This window comes from Arachis duranensis, chromosome 10, assembly GCF_000817695.3.
Source record: "Arachis duranensis cultivar V14167 chromosome 10, aradu.V14167.gnm2.J7QH, whole genome shotgun sequence".
NCBI lineage: Eukaryota > Viridiplantae > Streptophyta > Magnoliopsida > Fabales > Fabaceae > Arachis > Arachis duranensis.
Window position 1 is genome coordinate 33991183 of NC_029781.3, and position 8895 is coordinate 34000077.

At 36.3% G+C, this 8895-nt stretch overlaps 1 long non-coding RNA gene across 1 annotated transcript; it reads right to left on the reverse strand.

Annotated features, from left to right (window-relative positions):
• Nucleotides 1–7561: 7561 nt before the first annotated feature.
• LOC107470517 (uncharacterized) lies at nt 7562–8268 on the reverse strand. The gene is made up of 2 exons (XR_002368544.2): nt 8203–8268; nt 7562–7950 (listed from the first exon to the last, which is right to left on the reverse strand). It is a non-coding gene; the product is annotated as an uncharacterized LOC107470517 (long non-coding RNA).
• Nucleotides 8269–8895: the final 627 nt, after the last annotated feature.

Below are 8895 nucleotides of genomic sequence, written 5' to 3' on the forward strand. Positions count from 1 at the left end.
GGCTAACCAGCCCAGAGAAGGGACGTGCTGGAGCTTGAAGGTGTTGACGTTTTCTTGGCACAAAATAGACAGATGCATCAACAGCTTCACCAACAAATAGAAATGATGGCCAAGAAAATTGATGGACTGCAAGGTGTTGCAGTAAACACACAATGCCAATTTCAAACCTCACATGGGTGGAATCAATCTGAAGAAAGTTTTGGGACATTCAATTTTGAGCAACAAAGCCCTGAGCAGGTGCAATGCATGAATAATACTTCAAGTTCATTTCAACACAATTTTCATGGTGATGCACACAAGACATCCTGGAAGACTCATTCTAATTCAAGGTGGGGTGAGCATCAGAATCAAGGACAAAGGGACTTCAACTCTGGCAGCCTCAGCAACACAAGCAACCATAACCATTCATCCAATAATACTAACCAATTAAAAAATTCACAAAACACATATCACCAACCCCATAATAACTCACAAAACCACCAGAATAACTTTTTCACATCCACATCCCAACCACAAAGTACCTCCACAATTAATTCAAACAACTTCCAACAACAACCATCTCATTTCACACAACCACAATCAAATTCAGACTCTCAAAGAATCTCAAGTCTAGAGAAAATGATGGAGAAACTCATGAAAAATCAAGAGATGGCAAGATAAGATCAGGAAGCTGCAAGGAAAGATCAGACCCTGGCATTCAAAAACCAAGAAACCTCAATCAGAAACCTTGAGAGACACATGGGGCAAATGGCTAAGCAAATTTCAGAAATGGATGAGAAGAGAGCAAATGCCTTCCCCAATGTCACTGAAAAACACCCAAGGGACAAAGAAAAAGCCACAAAATGGGAGGAGTGCAAAGTAATCACAGTGGTAAGTGATAAGACTATGAAGAAGGAAGCCATCAATCAGGAAGAACACAACAGAAAAGTTCCACAAGAAGAGACAGAAGAAAGAAGTAAAGAGGAGAGAAAGACCAAGAATGCAAAAAGCTCAAAGAAAGATGAGGACATCCTTGAAACACAGCTACAAGAGAAGAAGGAAGGGGTGAAGCCAGATATCCTCAAACTTCCATACCCTCAGAGGTTCAAAAAGGAAAACGAGGATAAGCAATATTCAAAGTTCTTGGACATATTCAAGACACTCAGCATCAATATTCCTTTCTTAGAAGCACTTGAACATATGCCATTATATGCCAAATTTATGAAAGAAGTGCTAACAAAGAAAAGACCCTTGAAGGAAGGACAAATTGTTGAGATGACAAAGGAATGTAGTGCTATCCTCCAAAGAGAGTTGCCAGAGAAGAAAGATGATCCTGGGAGTTTTTACATACCTTGCACCATAGGAGACATAACAATTGATAAGTCATTCTGTGACCTTGGTGCAAGCATAAACTTGATGCCTTTGTCTCTAATGAGGAAACTCTGAATTTGTGAGCTCAAATCCACACGAATACTCCTGCAAATGGCTGACAAATCCATCCAGCAAGCACTTGGAGTTGTAGAGAATATATTGGTAAAGGTGGGGAAATTCCTTCTCCCAGCTGATTTTATCATCCTGGATATGGAGGAGGACCCTAACACTCCCATCATTCTGGGGAGGCCTTTCCTAGCTATGGGCAGAGCATTGATAGATGTCGAAAAAAGGAAATTGTTGTTGAGAGTGCATGATGAGCATCTAGCATTCCATGTTTTTAAAACCCTGCATGAACCCACTCAAGAAGAAGATTGTACAGAGAATAAAGCCAGGGATCAAACTCAAGAAAAAGATTGTTGATGAGCGGATAATTTATACGCTTTTTGGCATTGTTTTTATATAGTTTTTAGTAAGTTTAAGCTACTTTTAGGGATGTTTTCATTAGTTTTTATGTTAAATTCACATTTCTGGACTTTACTATGAGTTTGTGTGTTTTTCTGTGATTTCAGGTAAATTCTGACTGAAATTGAGGGATTTGAGCAAAACTCTGAAGAAGGCTGACAAAAGGACTGCTGATGCTGTTGGAATCTGACCTCCCTGCACTCGAAATAAATTTTCTGGAGCTACAGAACTCCAATTGGCGCGCTCTCAACGGCGTTGGAAAGTAGACATCCAGGGCTTTCCAGCAATATATAATAGTCCATACTTTATTCGAAGAATGACGACGTAACTTGGCGTTAAACGCCAAGTACACGCTGCTGTCTGGAGTTAAACGCCAGAAAAACGTCATGATCCAGAGTTGAACGCTCAAAACACGTCATAACTCGAAGTTCAACGCCAAGATATGCCTTAGCACGTGAATTCATCAAGCTCAGCCCAAGCACACACCAAGTGAGCCCCGAAAGTGGATTTATGCATCAATTACTTACTCATGAAAACCCTAGGAGCTAGTATTTTTAATGATGAGGAATAATCAAAATGCAACTAAAATCAAATAAACAATGCATGCAAGACACCAAACTTAGAAGTTTGTATACTATTGACACTAAGAACTTGAGAATGCATATGAGAAACAACAAAACACTCAAGACAAGAGAATTTAAAAATCAGAGCAAGGAAATCATCAAGAACATCTTGAAGATCAATGAAGAACATAATGCATGTAATTTTTGAAAATTAGAAGACTAAAAACATGCAATGATCACCAAACTTAAAATGATTACCCCATTTCTGATCTTGCCCATTTCTCTTTACTTTCTGCCATTTAATTTCATGCTCATTACCCCAAATCCCCATTTAAGATTCTGCACTTTAATTTCTGTTATTTACTTTCCAGTCATTTAAATCTCTGCATTTCAATCTAAATTCTGTTTAGCTCAACTAGAACATTCTTCTAACTAAAGTTACTTGACCAATCAATCCTTGTGGGATTCGACCTCACTCTATAGTGAGTTTTTACTTGACGATAATTCGGTATACTTGCCAAAGGGAAGTTTGTTGAGAGACAAGTTTCCATGCATCAGAGTTGTGGAGAATGTGTTGGTAAAAGTGGTAAAATTCTTTCTCCCTGTTGACTTTGTTATCTCAGAGATAGAAGAGGACCCTAACACTCCTATCATCATGGGGAGGCCTTTCCTAGCTTTGGGCAGAGCATTGATAGATGTTGAAAAAGGGGAATTGTTGTTGAGAGTGCATGATGAGCACCTAGCATTTCATGTTTTTAAAACCTTGCATGAACCCACTCAAGAAGAAGATTGTACAGAGAATAAAGCCAGGGATCAAAGCTTGAAAGAGGCATTCAATGAGTTAACTCCAAGACTTCCAAATCCATGCTTCAAAGAAGTAGAGATGGTGCAACAGACCAAAGAAATCAAGGAGGAACTAGATCCAAAACCCCCAGATAGGAGCCTCAACACTCCAGATAAAGAACCACCAAGGCATGAATTATCTCCTGAGAAAGAAGAAAAGAAGAAGAGGCCAAAAGAGTGGAGAAATAAGAAAATTCCCACTGAAGGCTTCTCACCAGGGGATAAAGTGATGTTAAACACCCAACTAATGAAGGTGTCTCCACAATCATCTGAGTGCTATACTGTGAACCGGATCATTTCACTTGAACACCTAGAGATCATCAAAGAGGAGACCGGAAGGAAGTTCACAGTAAGAGGAGAAAAGCTGAGGCACTATGATTTTCAACTCCCATGATCAAAGAATGGAAGATGTCAAGATAATGACAATAAAGAAGCGCTTGTTGGGAGGCAACCCAACCTGAGGTAGTTTTCTTTTCATAGCTTTTTCAATAAAAATGTTGAATAATTGGTATGCATTGTAAGGAGCTATGTTTGGTGTTACACACCAAAACAATTTAAGGGAGAATGAAAGATTCTAAGTTTGGTGTTCCACCAAAATCTCACTTAAAAGAACATTCTCACTTCTTGCATAATGCTAGCTCCAAGCAATCAAAGAAATTATCCAACTATTTAACTGTTTCTAGCTTTAATTCCATAACCTTTAGCAAGGACACAAGGTTTCACATATGGTTAACTTGTTGCATCAGAGGCTGTGGCAAGCAATTAAGTTTGGTGTCTCCAACACCTAAATAAATCTGAAAGCCACATTCAATTTATGCATACTAACCATGCAATTAAGGGCTTGAGAAACAAGCAACTTTCAGAATTATGCAGGACATGAGTCAACAGTTGAAGATATTGTGCATCTTAACTCAAAGAAAACACAGCAGAAGGAAGAATCAAAGGGCTGCAACTTCAAAGGTTGTATCTAAACTTAATCCTTGCTGCTGTGAATTGTTTTGAACATGGAAACCATTATATATCCTGCTAAAGTGTTTATCTAGTTGCAAGTGAAGTTGTTTGATTAAGTATGCTAAATTTGCATATTGCTTGTCATCCATCACCTAGCTGAATTTTGTTTTGTTTCCCATAAACTTGAATAAAAGAGAATTGTTTGAATCGGAAAGTAAATATCCAATGTTGCATAAGTAGAATGGAAGCTAATGGTGGTATATGTGTCTGATTAAATGCCTAACTCATGAAATAATTGCTACATAGTATCATTTTCATTGAAGTGTGAGCTAGCTTGCTGTTATAAAGGTTCCTATCAATAAAGAAAAATCCCTTGAGAACAAAAGAAAATAAAACAAAAAGATAAGGAAGAAGAAAAAGCCAATGTGGCAAGAAAAACAAAGAATAAAGGCTGGACACCAATCGCTTGGACCCTAGGACACATGCCTGTGGTGTTCTTGTACTAGGATATGCTTGGATAAGTAAATTCTGAGGGGTATTTTAAAACCCGGTCACTTAGATCAACTGATTTGGGATGGCCAATTGAAAGTCCACAATAAAGAGCAACTTAGATACAGAACATTTAGTTATCCAAAGAGATGCTGGGCATCAATGATCCTAGGAAGAAATAGTGAGCCATGTGTCTGTGGTTGAAAGATGTTGAGTAAAAATAAAGCCAAAGGCTACTACTGCAACATTTGACAACAAGCCTCCAAAAGAATAATAATTTTGTTAAGCATCATGAGAAAAGAAAAGTTAGCAAGGGAGTAATTAAAGAGTAAATCATATAACAGCAAGTTTAGCAAGCCTTTGAGGAAAGATGTATACTATGTAACAGCAACAATAATTGAGTTATCATTGTCTGCATAAAGACTCCATAAATCAAGTTCTGCTATATGCCTAATAAGGATATGTGTTCTTTTCTTGTTCATTTCATTTTCTCTTAGTTTTGATGCTTGCTTGGGGAGAAGCAAGATTTAAGTTTGGTGTTGTGATGACAAGTCATCATATACCCATTTTTCAAGCTAATTTCACTTGTTTTATTAGTCTTTATGCACTTTCTTGCATCCTAAGTAAGTGATTTAGAATGAAAATGCATAACTTCTTTAAATCAAGCAACTACCATTAAATTGATGCTAACTCATGAGGTTTAAGCTAAATTTAATTGAATTTTAATTGATTTTTAGACCTTGTGAATTTAGTGATACTTTGAATGGTTGTTTTGGTTTATTGTAGGTGAAGAAAAGAAGAAAAGAGGAAGCGTGGCTTAAGAAAGCTCTGGTGCACCAAAAAACTCTGCCCTGCCCTCCACAAGGGCATGGCAGCATCCTGCAGCACCAACACGCACGCACCAAGGACGCACGCACCATTTTCTGCCCTGCCCTCCACAAGGGCAGGGCAGCCTCCTGGAAGCAAATTTTCTTGGGCTGAAAATTGAATTAAAAATCCAATTTAACTCAATTCTTCACCAAATTAAAAGCCCATCCAAATCCCAAGACCCAAGAATAGAAAGTGTATAAATAGGAGATAGTTTGATGTAATTAGGATGGACCTTTTCCTTTACTTTTGAACTTTGATCTTTCTTTTGAGCTTTGAATCTTTACTCTTATTTTTGCACTTTTTTTGAACTTTCTCTTGGTGACTTCACTAAATTTCAAAGAATTGGGGAGGAGAATTGATCTCTCTTCGTCCTCGTTCTTGCTTGAGCATTTTTACTTTTCTTGTTTGAGTTTTGGGTGTGAAGAATTGAGGAAATTCTGTCTCAATCTCCATTCAAAATCTCTTTAATTCCTCTTCTGCATAATTGAGTTTAATTACAATTCCTTTACTGCTTCTTCTTCAATTTCTTGTTAATTGCTTTGTGAACATGGATCTGGGAAGGCAATTGAGATCTAGACTTTGCTATCTAGTCTCTTGAGTCCTGAGATCCCATTTTCCTTTTTGGTTCTTCTGTGAACCTCTGCTGCAAGATTAATTTCCATTTCTATTTGGATTCTAGTTATTTCTAATTCAACTTCTGCTTTATTAATTGTTGCAATTTAATTTCCCTTGCTGAAATTCTGAATTCCCAATCCTCAACTCCCCTTTCCATTCAAGCAAGCATCTTTTACTTTCCTGCTCTTTAATTTACTGCAATTCTCCCCTCTCCCTTTACATTCCAAGTAATTTAGCTTCTGTTAATGTTAAACCACTCATCCAATACTTGATTCGCTTGACTAAATCAACCACTAAACTAAAATTGCTCAATCCTTCAATCCCTGTGGGATCGACCTCACTCCCATGAGTTTTATTACTTGATGTGACCCGGTACACTTGCCGGTGAGTTTTGTGTTGGATCGTTTTCCACACATCAGATGGCATAAAGAGAAGAAGGCAGAAAACCAACCTGAGTAGAGAGGAGACGATAAACTGATTAGGAATTGAAGCAAGCAAACCGGAACGACATCAGCAAGTCACCTCTCGGGTAAAAGAAAAGGGAATCACGAAGACGCAAGAACAGAAAGGTAAAGATGGAGTTACAGCAAGCAAGAGAAGAAGAAACTAAAAGCAAAGTCTTTTGGAAATTCAAAACGAAATCAAAAGAGGGAAACGACAAAAAGAGGAGTTAGTGGGCTTTAAAAACCCTCGCACGTTCCCAACACTACAACAAATAAGGGTTTTTGCAACAGTCAAAAACCGTTGTCGTAGATTGAAAAACCGTTCCTAAAACTTTAGGCAACACTTTGGCAATGGTTTTTGACCTGTGGTATATGCGGCCGTTGCCAATGCTCAAAGACAATGGTTTTTTACCTAAGGCAACGGTAACAAAAAAACCGTTGCCAAAGTTACTAGCATAGACAATGGTTTTGAAAGAAAATTTTAAACAATGGTTTCGGACCGTTACTCGATAAACAACGGTTTTAAACTGTTCTCTTTCATGATCCAACAGTTTGAAACCATAACTGGATAAGCAACGGTTTTAAACTGTTGTAGTTTTATTATTCACAATGCCAACGGTTTTCAAACGTTGCTATTAGTGTCATTTTTTGGCAACAGTTTTAATACCATTGCCATTTTGTAGTCATCTAAGACAACGGTTTTAAAGCGTTACCGTTAGTGTTGTTTTTTAACAATAGTTTTAATACCATTACCATTTTGTAATCGTCTTTGACAACGGTTTTAACACCATTGCCTTATGTGACTTTTGACAACGGTTTTTTGTAATATATAATTCTTTAATTATAATAATTTTCTCATTAATGAAATTAGTTCCAACTTTTTTTTTAATTTAGTGTCAATAAATAATCTAAACTATTAGAATCAAATTACTAAGATCCACAATCACATTATATCATCATTGCAAAATAACATACACACTAGTCTAGGTCTTGTACTTATATCATCACCATTTTTCAAAATACAACAAATGTTTTCCTGCTTATACTTTTCAGTTTTTACAACCTAAGCAGGACTAATTAAGTTATGCAGTGTTATCTGTATGCTAATTCTCTAAATAATAACTAACTCTAGCCCAGATGTTGAAATTGACATGGTTAATATTCTTGTATCTTAACATATTACAAAATCATTCAAGCCAAAATTGAAGTTAATAAGGGATGAAACTTTCATGTAAAGAACCATCATCTCAATTTTCTACCATGTCCTTCCAAGGAACATAAAAGTCAGATACTGCAACAGCCAGATAGAACATTGCACGTGGGCCAATATCCTTCATTGGCTTTGAAATTATTTGCAACATCTACAAAATAAAAAACATATTTATCAATGATCAATTTGTGCCAAGATATATAATTATTAAGCACTTATAGTTAAGCTAAAAAATAACAAGTGGCTCTAGCAATCTGATGAACCCATGGAAATGAAAAATAAACAAATAAACAAATTATTGCTGGCAAATACCAAGAGAGGAAGAAACTATATACACCACATAACAGATTGCGTTACATTTTTACATGAAATTAATACAAAGAAACAGTGGAGTGAAGCTAACCTGAAGATACTCAAATATAGTGCTAAAAGGAAGCTTTAACAGGAGACTACTATCCATACTGCCTGCAATAGTATGATATCGTAGTAAAGCTATACTTATTAACAAAGACAAAATGGAATTACATGAAAAAAAGACAATGAAATGACAAAATCTTAGCTACAGATCATACATCATGATGATCCACAATAGCGGTCTTCACTGCTTTAGAATAAGCCTCATGGACTGAAGTATATAACAGCATTCAGCAAAATGCAGAAAATCCATATGTTTGAATAAAACAGCAAAATAAGAAGAAATGAAGTGGGCATGCAAAATAACACCATTACAAAATATTTAATTAAGTATCATTTTGAATGGTCTTTATCTAAAGACAAGATTAAGAAGCAAAGAAAATTGCATTATATGATGGAATTTTGTTAGCCTTTAGTAAATCAAGATAAAAATTAAGAATCTTCTAGAGGAAGAAGAGGGAAAAAAAATCTTACAAGGCACTTAACATCATTGTTTCATACAACTAACGACCTACATGATCAAGTCTTTTATTTCAGTTTATCACAATTTTTAGTGCAAATTCTAATGTGAAGATCACTTATATAACTTTTAGAAGCAACAACTTTTAGAAACCAACAAGCTTAGTATCTTTCAACTTATATAACTTTTACTACAAAGCTTTAATTAGGCTAAAGTTTGGTT